This window comes from Panthera tigris, chromosome C2 (genome assembly GCF_018350195.1).
Source record: "Panthera tigris isolate Pti1 chromosome C2, P.tigris_Pti1_mat1.1, whole genome shotgun sequence".
NCBI lineage: Eukaryota > Metazoa > Chordata > Mammalia > Carnivora > Felidae > Panthera > Panthera tigris.
Window position 1 is genome coordinate 3,944,791 of NC_056668.1, and position 19,323 is coordinate 3,964,113.

At 52.6% G+C, this 19,323-nt stretch overlaps 1 long non-coding RNA gene across 1 annotated transcript; it reads right to left on the bottom strand.

Moving 5' to 3' along the window:
• Positions 1 to 226: 226 nt before the first annotated feature.
• On the bottom strand, positions 227 to 19,256 carry LOC122230655. The gene is made up of 3 exons (XR_006207680.1): positions 18,899 to 19,256; positions 15,241 to 15,426; positions 227 to 3,187 (listed from the first exon to the last, which is right to left on the bottom strand). It is a non-coding gene; the product is annotated as an uncharacterized LOC122230655 (long non-coding RNA).
• Between the last annotated feature and the right edge of the window lie 67 nt (positions 19,257 to 19,323).

Sequence of the window (19,323 nt, forward strand, 5' to 3'; positions counted from 1 at the left end):
GGTTCATGAGTTCAAGCCCCGCGCCAGGCTCTGCCCGGACAGTGCAGAGCCTGCTTGGGATCCTCTCTCTCTCCTTGCCCCTCCCCCAGTGGTGCACACTCTCTCTCTCTCTCTCTCTCTCTTAAAAATAAACGTTTAAAAATTTTAAATAATGAAAAATGTTTAAAAATAAAAAAGATGGATTTATTGAGATAAAAGGAACAGATGATGAATTCGTTCTCATCTCGCAATAAAAGCATGTCTGTTTATAACCAAATTATCATGTTGTACACCTTCAACTGACAGAGGGTGACGTGTCAATTACGCCTCAAAAAAACGGCATCCTTTTTAGGTGTGCAGCCCCCCCCCCCTTGTCGGCAATGCGGGAGCCACATTACCACGACCACCATCGAGACCCGGGGCGCGCCATCTCCTCAAAAGCTCCTCCGTGCCCCTTTGCTGTCAGCCACCTCCGCCCACCCTCAGCACCCCCGATTTGTGTCCCTGCGGTTTGGCCCTTTCCAGGACGCCGTAAGGGCAGCATCGCACAGTGCGTAGCATTCAGCCCCTGGCTTCTTCCGCTTAGCATAATGCTTTCGGGCTCAGACACCGTTCCTTTGCCGAACGGTGTTCCAGTGCGTGGACGTGACCCTCCTCCATCCAAGTGCCAGCTGACCATGTGGGTCGTCTCCGGTTTGGGTGATAAAGCTGCTAGAGGTTTTCTTCCGTCTCGGGTAAAGAGCCGGGAGGGGCGCTGCTGGGTCGCAGAGGAAAGCCTCCGTGTGACTGCATGAGAAGCGGCCGCCTGTTTGCCACGTGGCTGCACCGCTTCCCGCCAGCTGTGGATGAGCCTTCCAGGTGCTCCACACCCTTGCCGGCCTTTGATATCGTTGGTGCTTCTCACGTTAGCCGTTCTAACAGGAATGTGGCGGTATCTCGGTATCGTTTTAATGTCCGTTTTCCCTAATGACTAACGATGTCGAGCATCTTTTCATGTGTTTATTCGGGGTCCGTGTCTCTCGTTTGGTGAAGCGTCGGCTCAGCACACTTTCAGAAATGGAGGTTCTGCATTTTCTTGCCCCAGCTGCTAACGTGAGGTGGGAGGGGGCACGCGGGAGGCATCTCAACGTGCTGGTCTCCATCATTTTCCTCCACGGGACCGCCAATGACGCCCTGGAGGGCCCTGAGGTCCTGTAGGACACACGCGGCACCCTGAGAAGCTTCCTCACGTGAGAGATCCCGGTACTCGGAGCACGTTGGTCCCCTGGGAGGTACGTGCTGTCTTCTGATCCACACCGTAGGGAAGGTTCCATATAGGGCCTCTCCGATTCTGTATTTGCAAGCTGCCCTGAGTGGGAGACAAAGCGTGGTGGCCGTGCAGCTGGCACATGCAGTGCTCCCCAGAATCTGAAGCCTGCCTGGTGCTGGACCCTTGCGGGTGGCCGGATTTTGTCTGTCTTAACCAAGTTCATGCACCCACGAGGGCAACTGGGGCCGTGCGGCCAGGTCACCCTTCGGCACTGGATGGGAAGAGAAGAGCTGGACCCAGAACGGATCGCAGCGGGGCTCTGGAACCTCACGTAGGCTCCTGGCATGAGAGCGACGTGCCTCGCGGCTCCTGAGCCCCCGTCTGCATTGGCTACGGCCGCTACCCTACGCCAAGGTGCTTGTCTTTTCTCCGTGCACCGTCTGTGTGGCCTCCTAGCGGCAGCCTGTCGTCACCCCGGGCTCCCCTTGTCCCCCATGCAGCTGGTGCCCACGCCCGATGCTCTGAGCTAGTGCTGTGCAGCCAGATCAACCCTGCCACCCTTCGGCCAGGGGACGGGGGGCAATGTCTGGTCATGTCTTTAGTCCGGTGTCTGATAAACACACGGACAGCCCCCCACACCCAGGAAGGATCCGGTCCCCAGGGTCAACAGCACGGACGCTTTCTGCTTCAGATCCACGGGCATTCTGCTCAATGACGGACGTGTCTCGTGCTTGGCTGTCACTAACACCGTGGCATTTTGGGTCATTGCAGGGCTCAGGAACTACAGGGTTATCATTAGTTCCATTCTATTTTTATCCTCACCAGGAAAAAAGGAAAACGGCAAAGACAAATGAAGAAGGCATGAATAATGGATATGCCCAACGATTTGACATAAATGGGACTGCAGACATAAGCATGCCTCTGACAGACTTACAACTGTCACATCAAAGGCTAGCAAGCCCCTGCACAGTGGCCGGCTCTCCAGGCGTCGAGTCTGAGAAACCCACGCATTAGCTCTCATGGTGAGGTCTTATTTTTTCTCATTTTCACACCGTTTTAATTTGGAGGCTTAGAAAAACTGATTTGTTTAAATAAAAGTAAATTGGAAACTAGATTGGCCATATGCGATAGTTATGTGATGCATCATCACATATAAATTTTGTATGCGATCATCACCTTGGCTGGGCTATGGCACCCCGCTTCCGGTCAAACGTTATTCTACATGTTTCTATGAAGGCATGTTTGAGATGACATTAACAATGAATCAGGGGACGTTGAGTGGGGCGGGTTGCTCTCTGTGACGTGGGTGGGCCTCGTTCAATCAGTTGAAGGCCTCAGAGACACGGACTGACTTCTCCCAAAGAAGAGGGAATTCAAAAGACAAAATGGAGGCTCGAACTGCAACTCTTGCCTGGGTCCCCAGCCTGTCGGCCCACCCTGAACTTTCTGGACTTGCCGGCCCCCATTATTACGTACGATAATTCCTTAAAACAATTATTTCTCTCTCTCTCCCCTTGTAAATGCATATGAATATTCATAGATGTGTATGTGTGTGCACGGGCACACACACACACATCCTGTTGATTCTGCTTCCCTGGAGAACCCTAACATATTCCAGGGCTCGATAACCTTGGGGTCTGGTCCACTGCTTCCACGAAGTAAACAGAAGCTCAGATCGTGTGCAGCCCCCTCCTGGGTACAGGGACAAGGGGGTGGGAAGCCACCCTGATGTGCAGCAAAAGATGGGCGGTTTTGAGGAGGAAAAAGCTCAGGACAAGTTCACGCCACAGCTGAGCTGGACCAGCGCCAGGTGAAAAGTGTGGCGAGCGCAGGGCAAACAGCACCCCATCGTGTGATGTGACCGGCAGTCCTAGGAGGTGCTGCTGGGGTGAGGCCCGGCTCCTTACCCCCTCCGTGGTCTTGCGCGGGTCTCAGGATGCAAAAGAACGTCACAAGTATCTGTTGAAGGAACAGATGGGTGAGTGAATCCCTGTAGGTCAAATAAAGGGAGTCCCTCCGCACACACGCGCGGCTGTAACCTTTCACTCTCCCGAGCGACTCATGGGACCTCACGAGGCGGCCGGCCCTCAGCACCCGTTCTAACACGTGCTTCCGTGGCTACTCCGTGCTCCTTTCTGAAACACAGGTTTTAAAAACCTGTTATCCCAAGTGTCTGAAACGAAAATGCTCCCCGCAATGTTTAGAAGTTTTCGTAAGAGACCTTGTCACGGCTTGGATTGCGTTCCCCCAAAACATACGTTGAAGTCCGAAGCCAGATGCCCGGGGGACGGGACCTTATCTGGAAACAGGGTCTTGGCAGACGTGATCGAGCTAAGACGGGGCCATGCTGGAGTAGGATGTGCCCACAGTCCAGTGACTGGTGTCCCTATGACAAGAGGACACAGACACAGGGGAGGGGAGGCCGGGAGACGCCAGGGGCAGAGACTGGAGCGGGACGGCCACGAGCCAAGGGTTGCTGGCCCCCCGGGAGCTGGGAGAGGCGGGAAGGCCCCTCCCCTCGAGGCTTCAGGGGAAGCACAGCCCCGCCGACAGCTGGGTTGTGGGCTTTCTCGCCTGGACACTGTGAGGAAGTAAACTGCTGCTGGCTAAGCCGCCTGCTCTGAGGTCCTACGGATGTGAGTACAGGTGTCATAATGACAAGAACAAGTCTGTGCCCCAGGAGCAAGCACTGGGGCTGAACACAACGGAAACTTCCATCCTGAAACATGACCCCTTCCATCGCTGGTACGCCTGGGGTGCTTCCATCATGCTGGCACCCGTCCACCGTCTGATACGTCAGACTCATTAACTCGGCCCTTCAACAACCCGGGGGGAGACCCAGGCACAGAGAGGCTAAGTGAGTCACTCCTGGCCACACACACAGCTCATCCCTGGTGGGGTCGAGATAGAACTCAATTTGGACCCAGAACCTTCTTCTTAAGCACTGAGTGATACAGCCTGCATCAATGTCCTGGGACCACTGTAAAAAGCGACCACAAGTCAGGTGGCTTAACACCACAGAGATGTCCTGTCTCACAGTCCTGGAGGCCAGAAGTCCAAAGTCGAGGCGGCCGCAGGACCGTGCTCCCTCCGAGGACTTGAGAAGAATCCTCTGGGTCTTTCTCAGCTTCTGCTGGCTGCTGGCAATCCTTGGCTTTCCTCGGCTTGGGGCCACCTCACTCCAGTCTCTGCCCCTGTCACTACATGGCCTTCTGTCCCCTGTGCCTCTGTGTTCTCCCCCTTACAGGGACACCGGTCCCTGGATTTAGGGCCCGCCCCACTCCAGCATGGCCCATCTCGATTACGTCTGCAAAGACCCCATTTCCAAATCGGGTCTCATTCCCAAGTTCAGAGGGTTAGGAAGTCGACATGTTTGGGGACACAATTCCACCCACTAAGGGCTCAACTGTCCCTGGGAATGCTGCGCCCTCGGGGGTGCTACGGGCCAGTGGGCAGGAAGCAGAGCAGTCTCCCCAGGGCTCCCCGAGGGCCAGGCTGGGGTCCGCTCACCGGGGCACCTGACAAAGCCACCCGCAAGCACGCACAAGGGAAGCAGAGATGGCCGGTGACCCGGGACCTCGGGGAAACGAGCCGCACGCCTCTGTGCTTGCTCCGGGTGCGGCTTCTCCGTGCCCGCATCTGAGCCTCCGCTTCCAGAAGCATCCTCTCGGCACACTGGTCTCTGCAGGAGGCGTTATTCCTGGTGAGTCTGCCGCCCGGCACAGCGTGAGGACTAGGGAGAGACGGCAGCTCACTCCCCCGACGGCCGGTCAGTGAGAGCACCGAGCACGGGTCAGTCACCACGCGGGACCATGAACCGTCGGTCCCGAGCTCACGGTACCGCTCCCGGCCATTCCCTCCTCCCGGCCCAGCCTCTCGCGCCTCCAAGCCCCGACAGCTCCCCGCTCTGTCCAGTCCCACCCGCTCTCGGCTGCCCTGCACCCGTGGCCGAACGCCCCGTCCCCTCCACGTCTCTGACCACGCAGCCACCACGGCTCGCGACGGCCTCCCGGGCGGAATTCGGACCCATGCTGCCCCCACCCGTCTTCCCTCCACCCTCACGTCCCACCCCTCCTCTTTGCTCTTCGTGCCCCACCTGCCCGCTCAGCCAGCATGAAGCCCCACTGTGTGCAGGCGCGAGGCTAATCCCTGGGGCTGCGAGCAGGACGAAGCGTGCAACGGGTGAGAAGGCACCTGTCATTGCACCCGCCTCTCGGGGCTGTGCCGGGAATGCACGGGAATCCCAAAGGAACAGCAAGGAAAAACTCCCTAGCTCTGTCCGCAGAGGTCAAGGAGGGCTCCCCAGAGGCCCCAGAGGCAGTGACGCCCTGGCTGTGTTGAGGGATGAGGAGGGCGCTCCCGGAAGAAGAAGGTGAGGACAGGGGACACGAGCTACCTGGCCGCAGGTCAGCTCTACCTGGAGGCTACACGGCCTGTAGGCCCTGAGGCCACACCAGCCCAGCCCTGCACGTCCTGCTAAGGTCAGAGTGATATCACCAACACCCACTGCCACAATTCCACACACCCTGCCTACGTTCCACCCCCAGGCTGCTTGTTCCAGATGGTTCCCGGGTGCTTCCCCACCTCTGCTTCCCACCCCCACCCCCACCCCCCAGACAGCTCTTCTGCGCTCCTGCAAGGTAGACCGTGATCTGAGGCCAGCGGGGCGGTGCCCGGTGGCAGCGCTGGACCTCACATGCCAGCCAGTCCCGGCTTGGGGATGGGGAGGCAGGGGCGCAGGGACAGGTTGCCCGGCAACACTGGGCCCTCCCCCCTGGGCACAGTGTCCCCCCAGCACAGGTCCCCCCCAGCACAGTGTCCCCCCCAGCACAGTGTCCCCCCCAGCACAGGTCCCCCCCAGCACAGTGTCCCCCCCAGTACAGTGTCCCCCAAGCACAGTGTCCCCCTCCAGCACAGTGTCCCCCCCAGCAGTGTCCCCCCAGCACAGGTCCCCCCCCCAGCACAGTGTCCCCCCAGCACACGGCCCACCAGCACAGTTCCCCCCCCTTACAATGTTCCCCTACACTTGGCACATGTACAATAAATGTTCGTGGAACTACTGAATAAAGTTGTTGCCTAAGCAGGAGGTGACAAACATCACTTTTGCTCATAACCCAGAAGCTAGAACAAGTCACATTGTCTTAGCTAATCAAAGGGCATTGGGGGTGGGGCAGGCAAGACCTATAGTTCTTCTGAGTGCCTGGGGGTGCGGGGGCCCAGGGCACGCAGCCCCAAGAGGGGGCACTTTTACCTGAAGACTATTTTGAGTTGAAAGCAATCGAAGCCCAGCAGATTCGGGAACGTTCCTCACCTCGCCCACAACTGCCTACATTCGCGCTGGAAGGCAGAGCCCGAGCAGGAAGCGAGCTCTCACAGAGGCTCCTCTGCACCCAAGGGACTGGTCTGCACAGGAGGGCAGACGTTGTCTCCAAACACCTCCTCTCCCCTTCCTGCTAGCGTCCTCCCCCTTCGGGACCCCCAGAGCCCACCCCGTCCCGGGCTCAGGACGTCCTACTGGCCTCCTGTTGCCTGACTGTCTCTGGAATGTCCACGTCTTTGTGGATTTCCCGTAGGCACCAAACTCAATTTGATTTCCTCCTGCTCACGTGTCTCGTGTCAATTTGACTCTCAGCCCAGCCACAAGGACCTTGAAGGGCAGAGAAAGATCTTCCTCCCACAACAGGTGGAAGGGAAGGAGGCTCAGAAGGAAGCCCAGAGTCTGCTGGGTTGAAAGATTGAAAAGAGAACCCCATTCAATCCACAAATATTAGCAGAGCCCCGACCTGAGGCCAGGTCCCCACCTGCCTGGTGTTTGGGAATTGGGAAATGAGGTGAGTGAGTGACAGAGATGTGTGAGCCCACACCCCCAGGGTGGAGATGGGGGTGGAAACCAACACTCCCACCCGACCCTTAGGAGGTGCCTGTCCCGGGCCCCAGGGGTTGTTCCACTGAAATGACCGGAAAGGCTGAAAAGGGGCTTGGTTGCTTCCATTCTGACCTCAAACTTTCTGGTTGGATTCTTCTCTCTAGTGGGTCTCTGGGCTCAGGCAGAAGACCCTGAGGGCGAAGTGTCCCCTGGTGGGAGCCCCAACTACCCCCTCAGGCAACAAGCACCGGGAGCTGGGGAGACCCAGCATGATTGACCCCAAGACAGTGACGGACCTGACCCACCTGCACGGACCTACTACCTTTGCCTCACTTTTCCTGACCCAAACCTGGAGTATTTCCCACACTTTGGGGACGGTCTTCGAAACCCTCGTCCACCGTCTTCCCCATGCTGGCCTCCCTGAAATAACTTCCTTTCTTCATTCACTGTCTCTGGGTTTTGTCAGCAATGAGTGACCCAGGCTGGTCTGCTTAGGACCCCTGCTCCCCGGCTACAAAGCAACACTCAACCTGGCCTTTGAAAGATGGGCTCCAGGGGCACCTGGGTGGCTCAGTCTGTTAAGCATCCAACTCTTGGTTTCAGCTAGGGTCAGGATCTCACGGTTCATGAGTTCGAGCCCCACATCCGGCTCTGTGCTGACAGTGCAGAGCCTGCTTAGGATTCTCTCTCTCCCTCTCTCTCTCCAAATAAAAAACAAACAAACAAACAACAACAAAAAAAAGCATTTGGGTCATTAGTGTATTGCAAAACTCTTGAAAGCTAATCTAGAATTAACTTTGTTTTCAAATCTGTGTTTCCCCCATGGTCGATTTTATAATTCCTACAACTCGGTAAGGTTTTCACTACCAAAAATAACGTGGAGGTGTTTGGTGAGCCAGTGACGGGGTTCACTGGGTGATGCCTTAGAGGAGTGTTTCCTGCGGGCACTGCTGACCCACAAAACCTGCTGCTGGGCCTTCCCCGGGATGCCACCGGCAGCCGGGCGGCTGGCCTCTTGTCACGGCTGGCCCCGCGCCCTCGCCGCCAACCTCCTGTTCCGTCGATCCTGCAACGGGCTCCCTAACACAGCTTTGCTCAGAACACGTTTTTCAACTTTCCCTCTTGCCCAAATTTAGTAGCTCTTTAATTAGCAACCTTTGCCAACATTCTATTTTTAAACTATTATAAATGTGCGCGGAATTGCTTCGCATCTTTCTGTTTGCCCCAGCGTTCACGGTCCCTGGCTTTCATACCGCCATAATTAGTTTCAAATGGGAACATAGGAGAGTTTTGAGCAAGTTATTTCTATCAGTGCATCGTCACGTGGGTCACATCACAGGAGGGCCTCTGTCTTAACTTTATAACCTTTTCTTTCCATCTGCGGGATTATTTTTTCGGCTCAGACTCAGTCTCGTCCCAGACAGCATCTTCCCAGACTGATGGGGTGCCATCCTGTGCATCACGGTAAGTCCCCGAGGCCGGCCGCTCCAGGACCACTCCTGGCTGTGCTTACTCCAGACCCGATTATGTTTCTCTGGAACGGCTTTCAATTTGCCACGCAGTTATTTGAGCAAGGAGTGGAAATAGCTATAACCTCTAATTCTTGCTGAATCCCTATCATATGCCACGTAGCGCCAAGCACTTGACCTTTATCTCACTTGCTATTAACACCTGACCTACGGGAGCTCAGAAGGTGGAAATTCCCGAGGCGACCGACCGTGAGGGGGGAGGAGGAAGCGGCAGGTTTCGGAGGTGATGTGACTTGGCCGAGGTCACCCGGTCACTAAGTTGAAAAGCTGGCACTGGTCCCCGCCCCCCTGCTCTCAGCTTCGAATCGTCTGCCTCCCGGCGCCCACCTTTATAAGAATGAATCAAAAATCAAATCGAAAATAAGCACCACGTGTGTATTTGTGGCTGTGGCTCAGCAGAACCACCACGGCTCAAGTTTACCATCACGGCTCAAGTTTGCCCTCACACTCCCTGTCCCTCGTGGAACTTTCTCGGTGTATCTTTCCTAACTTCAGAATTAAACCATGGTTTCTCAGTCATTGAGGGAAGCTTCTTCCTCTACTGTATGATTAATATCAACCCTCAGACTTGAAGGCGTTTGGTTTCAATTAACATTCTCCAGCAAAAGCTCAGCTTTGCTCTGTGGCTTTCTGTTCTTCCATTTGATGACGGGTCACGGGCACAAGTTTTACTTGCTGTCTCTTTACATTGTTGTACATCTTTGGGCCTGTTTAAAACATTATCTGAGCAGTGCTATCCTGAAGGCTAGTTTATGCTGAAGCAATAGGTTTTTCCTAAAACATTGTTGTCGTGGGGGCCACTTAGGTTTTTTGTCTGGCGCCTGAGCTTAAGGTAGGCCGCTCACCTACTGACCAGTAAAAGACAGGGGAAGCAGTGAGGGTACCTGTAGAGAGCAAGATGGAGTCAGTCACGTCAAGCAGAGGCCTGGGTCAAGCAATGACGCAAGCAGTTCGGGGTATGGTAGCAAGACCAGCACCGGCTGGAGACACCCCGGAACTGATAACCGGCAGGAGCAGGGGAGGCCTGCAGGGGCCCAAGGCTGATGACACCCCTTTAAAAAGGGAAGGTTTTTGCAGCAAACCGTCAGCCTCCTCGGACGTGACCCCTCTGTGTCTGACCACCTCAGAAAGGCAGCTGCGGCCAAAGACTCTGCCTGGTTCATCTCCAACAGGAACAGAGACCCCGCTGCTTGGACATAATAAACAGTGAGCTCCGAGCGCCGCGCCGACCGACCGACAGAGGCCTTATCTCAACTGCTCGCCCACAGGCTGATTTCGAGTTGGGTTCGTTAACTTCCTACACCCTCTCACCCTCTGTTATCTTGTTTGTTGTGTGGCTTGTCTTCTGTTCTGCTCTGTCTGTCGTGTAAGAAGCCAAGTTTAACCACATGGTGAAATGCCACTGAGTTTGGAATCTTGAAGCTGCTTTATAATTGCGATTGACTTTTCTTTATGACTGACTGAAGCCAGCCTTGGGACACACACACCTTTTTTTTTTTTTTTTAATGTTTATTTATCTATTTATTTACTTAGAGGATGTGCATGAGTGTGAGAAGGGCAGAGAGAGAGAAAGAGGGGGAGAGAGAATCCCAAGCAGGCTCTACGTCGGCAGCGCAGAGCCTGACATGGGGCTCGATCCCACGAACCGAGAGATCACGACCTGAGCTGAAATCAAAAGTCAGACATTCAACTGACTGAGCCACCCAGGAGCCCCACCTGCTTCCCTTTAATACAGAATCCTGATGAGCTAACTTCAATCCCAGGAGAAAGAGCACACCAGTGAGTTTTAGAATAACTATTACCTTGCTGACAATGCAGTGGCACTATAATATCACCCTGATAGCCTTGCCATCGTGATGAAACCAATCACTCCAGCCTACTGGTCACAAGGGGAGAGAACTACATCTGAAAAGGAAATCAGATTTCCGAGGGACAGCCAAACAATTTTTCACTTTGGCCTCCCTATCACATACTCCAAACGTCTTATTTTCTAAATTTAGTTGATTTTCGTAAGTCAAAACTCTTGGGAATAGTCTCAAGCAATGTTCGAAAAGCATAGGCTTATTATAGCCAATGATATGTCAAATGGGTTAAATATGCAGTCTTGGCCACACTTCAGATGACATCATGATGGTTCTTGGTCACTGATCATCACCACCCATCCATTTTCAAAGTGTTAGAACGCTGACAATAATTTGCCTACCTTAGAAAGAAAGAAAGCTTACAAAGAACAGGACATCTATGTTTAGAAGTAGTAATTTCACAGATATCAGGGAACCAGGCGGTGTCCCAAATCAACTGAGTCACATTTAAGAGGGGAGGGGGGACTGCTTTCTAATGGAGCTGACAGATTAAAACGCTTGACCCAGTTTTTACCAGAGTGCTTCGTAAGTAAACCTCTAGTTCTGTAACGTTTTACCAAGTCTAGTTCTAATCTCGATATTTTAACATAAATTTGGGGGAAAATATTTATTAAGATGTTGACAGGCGTCAAGTTTCTAGCACAGAACACGCCAAGCATCCAAATGAGTCTCGGAGATGATTTAGTACAGTAAGTACTTTTCCAATCAAGTTTAAATGCACGTTCATATTTCTTTTTCAGTAGAGTGACTCATGTTCTGAACCAGGGTCAACAAGGCTGACTCTTACCCAAAGAGAAGGGATGAATCTCTAAAGTCTCCAAGATTGAAAAAACAAAAGACAACAAAAAGGTCAATCATATCTCTACTCTTTTTTTTTTTTTTTTTAACATTTGTGTATGTTTTTGAGAGAGAGAGAGAGCACCAGCAGGGGAGGGGCAGAGAGGGAGGGAGACACAGAATCCGGAGCAGGCTCCAGGCTCCGAGCGGTCAGCACAGAGCCCGATGCGGGGCTCGAACCTACGAACCATGAGGTCATGACCTGAGCTGAAGTCACTCAACTAACTGAGCCACCCAGGCGCCCCTCATCTCTACTCTTTTAAGAATAGCTCCAGGGTCAGATAGATGGAGTCCACGTTTTAGCCGCGTATTCACGACATGCACAGAACCTCGTGAAGCTTGATGTCACGTTGGACAAATGTGCCCGGCTGTCTTGAAATGTCGTGGTGGGAAGCAACGCCAGTGTGCTTACAGACACACAGAATAAGCTGCTGTGTGGGAAGGGCGGCCCAGCCTATAACACCCTTTGGTGAGCTCATTGTTTGCTCTCCCAAGGCGGCATCTCCACCTACAAATCCAGAATGACGGTCAGCTCCCTCCTGCCTGTCCCGGAATCAGCACAGTCAATGTCAGGGGTAAAGCTGGGTCCTCTTGCTGTGTGGCTCTTGTAGGGCAAGGCTTGATTCCAGGTTCATCTTCGTGGCTCTTAGGAGGCCTCCTAAGAGCCGTGGGCCCATGGAGGTGAGCTGCCTCCACCATCAGGCCCATCCGACATCTGGGTCCCCAGGAGAGGCGGAAGCGCCTTCCCTCACCGTCCTGAGCACACACAAGTCTCGTAGCATTCACCACTTGGTTCCCGTCTCTTTCCCCAGAGAGGATGACAGTTCCTTGAGGGCAGGGACCATCGAGTGTTCATCTTTGCAGTCCTAATGCCTGGGTCATGGCAGGCACAGACATCAGAATGCTGGAGGCAGGGTGGGAGAAACGGAGGCCGTCCAAGATTCAGATCTGATCCACACCCCACATAACCTCACTGTTTATGGAATAAGTAGCTCACCGAACACAGGCCATGGGGTATGAATCCCTCCGCCTCCTGCTGCCCGCCAGATTATTCCCCATCTGCACACCCCTTTCTCCCCTCCCAAATCATCTGACAGAAGCTCTGCGCTCCTGATTCACCCCTTCCCATTAGGTGAAAAAGAAGATAAAGGGCCGAACAGCTAAGGAGTTCTACCCTAAACATCTGGAATATTTTCAGAGCTGTCGGACGGGATTCCAAACCCCCTCCTGCACCTCCTGGCCCTATGAGCCTCGCTTTCCTGGTGTGGACGGCTTTATCATCCCTGGAGAGCAGGGTGGCTGTGCAGGTCAGATCACAGCGGAGGGCAGACACTTGTTCAACAAAGGCTGTCATTCTTCACCCCAGTGTGACGCTTTGGGGATGTAGATCCATTTTTATTCACCCAAAGAATCCCATGGTGCAGATTTTAAGGGACCTGTATTCCTCACCAGCTTTCATGACGGCCACTTACAGAAAGGCACAAAAGAAATCCCTTCTGGGGGCGCCTGGGTGGTTCAGTCAAGCGTCCGACTCCTGATTTCGGCTGGGGTCACGATCTCATGGTTTGTGAGTTTGAGCCCCACTTCGGGCTCTGTGCTGATGGTGCAGAGCCTGCTTGAGACACTCCTTCTCCCTTCCTTTTTTTTTTTTTTAATTTTTTTTTTTAACATTTATTTATTTTTGAGACAGAGAAAGACAGAGCATGAACGGGGGAGGGGCAGAGAGAGAGGGAGACACAGAATCGGAAGCAGGCTCCAGGCTCCGGGCCATCAGCCCAGAGCCTGACGCGGGGCTCGAACTCACGAACCGTGAGATCGTGACCTGAGCCGAAGTCGGACGCTCAACCGACTGAGCCACCCAGGCGCCCCACTCCTTCTCCCTTTCACTCTGCCCCTCTCTCGCTTGTGCGTGCGCTCTGTCTCTCTCAAAACAAATAAAGAAACTTAAAAAAAGAAAAAGAAAGAAACCCCATGCAAATCCGTTTCCTTAGTGTATGCAGTTCATAATCCAATGTCCAGAATTACTACGGCACTCACGCGTCCTTCCCCAATCCTGCCTAAGGCAAAGGGCTGCTTGAAACCGTGTGGATGCAATCCACTTCCTAGCCGGAACAGTTGTCTGTCCACCTGGAGGACCTTGAGGTGTCTCAGGTCTTCAAGGACCGGTGTGGCGAGGAGAGAGGCGAGGAGGCAAGCGGACCCTTTGAGAAAAGACGAGCACATGGCAGACGGATGCCTCGGGTCGGGGAGGAAGTTCGGCTCAGCGTCCCCGCCCCCTTCATGACAATGTTTAAAGACGAGGCTCCTCCACTGTGAGCCCCCGATGGGAGTGATACTTCACCTGGCCCAATTTCCACCCCGTCGACCAGACGGCTATGGCTCGCTCCAGTTCTGGGCCGACGTGAGGCTTGGACGTAGCGTTCGCTGGGCAGGGGCCGTCATAAAGCATGGTGTATGCAGCATCCTGATACTTGACCACTTCCCAGCCACGTTCCCTTTGGTTCTTCTTTCTCCGTCATGGGCTTTTCAAAGAACTTCCCCTGTTGCCGGCAGGTATCCGGGACCCCTCCCCTGTAGCAGATTGAACGGCAGCCTCCAGAGATACCAGTTCCGGTCCTAATCCCGGAAGCCTGCAATTCGAGCTTCTCTGGAAAAGGGGTCTCTGCAGACGTGATTAAGTTAAAGACCCCGAGACACGGAGAGAATTCTTGATTACCCCCATGGGCCCTAGATGCCATTGCAAGTGTCCCTGTAAGAGGGAATCAAGACAGGTGACACACACGGAAGGCAACGTGACCATAGAGGGTGAAGGGACGTGGCCCCAGTCGAGGAGCACCAGTAGCCACCAGAAGCTGGAAGAGGCGAGGCAAGGGTTCTCCCCTAGACCCTCCAGACAGAGCATACGATTTCAGCCCAGCCATACAGATTTGGGACTTCTGGCCTCCAGCACCGTGGAACAATAAATGTCTGCTGCTTTAAGCCACCAAGATTGTGGTAATTTGTTACGGCAACAATAGGAAATGAATACGTCACCCTCTACCCCAACCTAATGTTTCTTTTAAGCGTATTTATTTATTTAAGTAATCTCCACACCCAACGTGGGGCTTGAACCCATGACCCTGAGACCAAGACTCCTATGCTCTTCCAACCGAGCCAGCCAGGCGCCCCTCCAACCTAATTTTTTAAACTACAGTTTGGGCAGATTTGGACCTCTAGATGCATGCTCAAAATGCAACAGATGGTTAAGAGAATTGCGGCCGATTGAAACTTCCCACTTCCAAATGTGTAGAGGCTTAATGCTTTTAAAAAACATTTTTTTTAATGTTTACTTATTTTTGAGAGAGAGAGACAGAGCATGAGCGGGGGAGGGGCAGAGAGAGAAGGAGACACAGAATCCGAAGCGGGCTCCAGGCCCCAAGCGGTCAGCACAGAGCCCGATGAGGGGCTGGAACCCACAAACCGTGACATCGTGACCTGAGCCGAAGTCGGATGCTTCACCGACTGAGCCACCCAGGCGCCCCCATCGTAACACAGTTTCTAAGGGAAACCTGGCCGTGGGAAGCAGACGGCCCAGGACACAGGCCCCAAACTTTGAGAATACGCGGGTTAACAGACACGGTTTTGGCATCAGAGGAGCCCACGGCCTGCCAGCAGGCCACAAACAGAATAGATAGATGTTCCAGCGGCGTGGCTGAAGCACAGAGGCAGGAGGGTGGCTCTTGAAGGACAGACAGGGATCTGCCAGCAGCTGGAGAAAGAAAAGGGAATCCCTGCCAGTACGCGAGCCAGCTGTGTGTGGCTGAGCAGTCGGCCAAGTGGAGGAACATACAGAAGCCACCCGTGTGCCACGTGGTCGGCCGTGCCCACACCGAGGCTGCACCCATCCGATCTGCGTTTAGAGACGTAAATGTGACTCACCTGGACTGGCCTGGGGAGGGAGGGCGCAAACCTGAGGACGTCGGTGCAGCGCCTACAACGATCGGCCAGGAGCACGGCAAGAGGGCAGGTGAGGACAGACCGAAGGGGCGCCCGAGAGACAGACTGGCAGGACTCTGTCATGGCTGGTAGCTGTGGCCTCTCCGGACGGTGATGTCTGAGAGGAGCCTGGTCATATACATATATATTAGTTACCTATATATTTTAGTTACAGATATATTTTACTTATATATATATATTAGATATACATACACTTTAGTTATATATATATTATATATTTTTAGTTATATGCATATTTTAGTTATATATATTTTAGTTACATATATCAGTCATACACGTACTTTAGTTATACTAGTTATACATATATTTTGGTTATATATAGTTGTATATATTTTAGTTGATATATATTTTAGTTTATATTTTAGTTTAGACATATATTTTAGTTATATATATTTTAGTTATATAGTCATACATGTATTTTAGCTGTATATATTAGTTATACATATATTTTAGTTATACATATATTTTAGTTACACATATATTTTAGTTATATATATTTTAGTTGATATATATCTTAGTTGATATATATCTTAGTTGATATATATTTTAGTTGATATATACCTTAGTTGATATATATCTTAGTTGATATATATCTTAGTTGATATATATGTTTTAGTTATACATATATATCCATATTTTAGTTGTGTGTGTGTGTACACACACACACACACACACGTTGGGCTGATATATATTTTAGTTGATATATATGTTTTAGTTATACATATATATCCATATTTTAGTTGTGTGTGTGTGTACACACACACACACACACACACACACACACACACACACGTTGGGCTCCGACTATAGGCCAGGCACTGTGCTAGGCTCTGGACAGGCAGAGGTGAAGAGGCCTGCTGGGGGCCAAGAGGGTCCCAGCAGGCAGACCCACTAGAATATACACAGGTGGTACGTAACAACCACCAGAGGTGCTGTGGGAGCACCGGAGGGAGCCCCAGACCCAGAGGGAGGCTGAGGAGGTGAGGGCGGAGGTGGTGGAATCCCGGGCGGGGGAGGGAGCGGGAAGTAATCTGAGCCAACGGGATGAAAAGCTCAAGGTTAGAGGTGCCTGGGGGTGGTGTGGAAGGGGGAGATGACGACACACACGAGATGCCCAGAGGCGAGAGACGGAGCCTGATTTGTTTAGAGGTGGGGATGGGGGGTGGGGAGGGGGAGAGGGGATTATAGGAGGGCCAGGTCGTGCTCCCGTGGGTCACGTTATGGAGTTTGAAAGTTAGCCTCCGAGCAGCTGAGGGCCATCAAAAATTTAAGGGAGTGGCGCAATACCTTTTGGTGTTTAAAAACATCGCTTGGATTGCAAATCGAGGGTGGATTAAAAGGGAGAAATCCGGAAGCTGGGAGAGCCATCTAGAAGTGATTGGGGGTGGGAGGCCATTATGTGATCAGAGAAATGTTCAGGAGGTGGACGGATCAGATCTGGTGATAGGCTGCACCCTGGACCTGAGGAAAGAGAGGACACGGTGCCCCACTTCCCGGCTCAGGCACCTGGGTTAATTGTCCCAGGGACAGACGTGACGAGTCGACAGAGGGTGAGCGTTAACCACGGGGTCAGGTTCAGGGCCACAAACCTAGGAGGTCAACTGACAGACTGAGGTTTCTGCTGGATGTGTCCGTCAAGCCCGGGGTCAGTGAAGCAGTGAGGGCAAGAGCCTGACCACACGGCTTAGGGTGCAGGCACCAAAACGTGTCCTCCCGAGGCAGCTAGAGTGGAAGGTAATCTGAGGGAGATCGCTTTCGGTATTTGGAATAGAACAGTAACCAAAGAACTTGGCTTCTAGCTCTGGCTCTTGCTACCTAGCACGGTGTTGGTTTTCTCACCGCCAAACGGGGGTAGCTACGTGTGCTCGCTCACACTAATCCCAGGGGACCCTAAAACTCAAGACCCTTTGAAAGCCCTACAATCACTGTTGTATTCTGCCTTCTTTTAAGTCCAAAACCACTCTTTGCTCTGCTACCCATTCGGTTCAAAATACAGACACTTCTTAAAGGTTTGAAATAGCTGTGGGAGAAAATTTTCAGGTGCAACATTCTTTGAGACAGGGCATCCTCTTAAAACTAGTGAAAACTAAGATAACTGGCAATAAAGCTGTTACAATGGAACAAATTTTTAATTTTTATCACGCTAAGGCAAGATTATTTGTTACACATGCTCCTCAAACATTTCATAAATGATTTCAGCCAGGGTCATGTGCATCAACTCAAGCTTAAAAAATGAAATTAGGGGTGCCTGGCTGGCTTAGTCAGTTGAGCGTGTAACTCTTGCTCTCTGGGTTGTAAATTCTAGTTGGGTGTAGAGATTACTTAAAAATAAAATCTTAGGGGCGCCTGGGTGGCTCAGTCGGCTGAGCGGCCGGGCGACTTCGGCTCAGGTCACAATCTCGCGGTCCGTGAGTTCGAGCCCCGCGTCGGGCTCTGTGCTGACAGCTCGGAGCCCGGAGCCTGTTTCGGATTCTGTGTCTCCCTCTCTCTGACCCTCTCCCGTTCATGCTCTGTCTCTCTCTGTCTCAAAAATAAATAAACGTTAAAATAAATAAATAAATAAAATCTTAAAAAAACTAAAGATTGAAAATAAAAAATTACAGGGGTGCCTGAGTGGCTCTGTCATTAAGCATCTGACTTCGGCTCAGGTCATGATCTCACTGTGGGTTCAAGCCCCGAGTCTGGCTCTGGGCTGACAGCATGGAGCCTGGAGCCTGCTTTGGATTCTGTGTCTCCCTCTCTCTCTGCCCCTCTGCTGCTCACACTCTTGTCCCTCTCTCTCAAAAATAAATATTAAAAATTTTTTAATAAAAAGATGAAAAATTACATTAAAAGATTAACAGACATTTTAAAAGTATTAACCATGATTTTTTTTATTTAAAAATATTATTTTAGGGGCGCCTGGATGGCTCAGTCGGTTGAGTGTCCGACCTCAGCTCAGGTCATGGTCTCATGGTTCTGGGTTCCAGGCCGGCTCTGTGCTGACAGCTCGAGCCTGGAGCCTGCTGCAGATTTTGTCTCCAGCTCTCTCTCTGCCCCTCCCCCACTTGTGCTGTCTCTAAAATAAACATTTAAAAAAATAAAAGAAATAAACATAAAAATATTATTTTAATGTCTGAGTGAGAGAGTGAGAGAGAGAGAGAGATAGGGTGCTAGCAGGGGAGGGGCAGAGAGAGAGAGAGACACAGAATCCCAAGCAGGATTTAGACTGAGCTACCAGCACAGAACCTACCACAGGGCTCAAACTCATGAACCATGAGATCATGACCTGAGCCGAAAGTCGGAGGCTTAATAAGCCACCCAGGTGCCCTGGTATTAACCACGACTTAAATTCCAGAATTTAAGTCTGTCCTAACATTACCGCTTTAGAAGGCAACCTTCCCCCACCTTGCAATCTCCTCCCCTCTGGCTTTGGGGAATACACCAGACTGATCTTGAGCTTGTCTAACAGAACATTTCTTTAGAGTTAGTGTTTAGAGTTGGGCAATTGTCGTAACAAATTTCTGGTCCAGACTGCGAGTGAAGTGAGCTTCCCAATTACAACATTCGTGCAAGAAAACGAATTGACATGGGCACTGACTTGGGAGGAACGGAGTTAGGTGCAGAGCGATCACTTAATACCGACTGGGGCTGCAGGCGGTCTGTGGCCACGCAATGACAAGCAAAAGCCACGTGAAGCTGGCGACCAGGGCAGCATCCTCCTCCGCTAGCGCAGGACCGACCGGGAGGCCCGTCCCCCGCTCACTCCCGGGCGGTCCCTGCAGCGCAGCCCGGGCGGCGGCTGGGGCACAGGTGGGCGATCAAGGTCAGCTCTGCAAACCCCGCACCCCGCGCACCTCCGCGCAGGCCGCCGAGCGCGGGCGCGGCGGAAGCCCCGACGGAGACGCCGCGCGCCCAGCGTCCCCGGCCTGAGGACCGGCCCCCGAGGGCCGTGCGGGCCGAAAGAGGCGACCGACCGCGGCGAGTCGCCTCCCGCTCCCTCCGCAGCCTCAGAGCGGCCCGCAG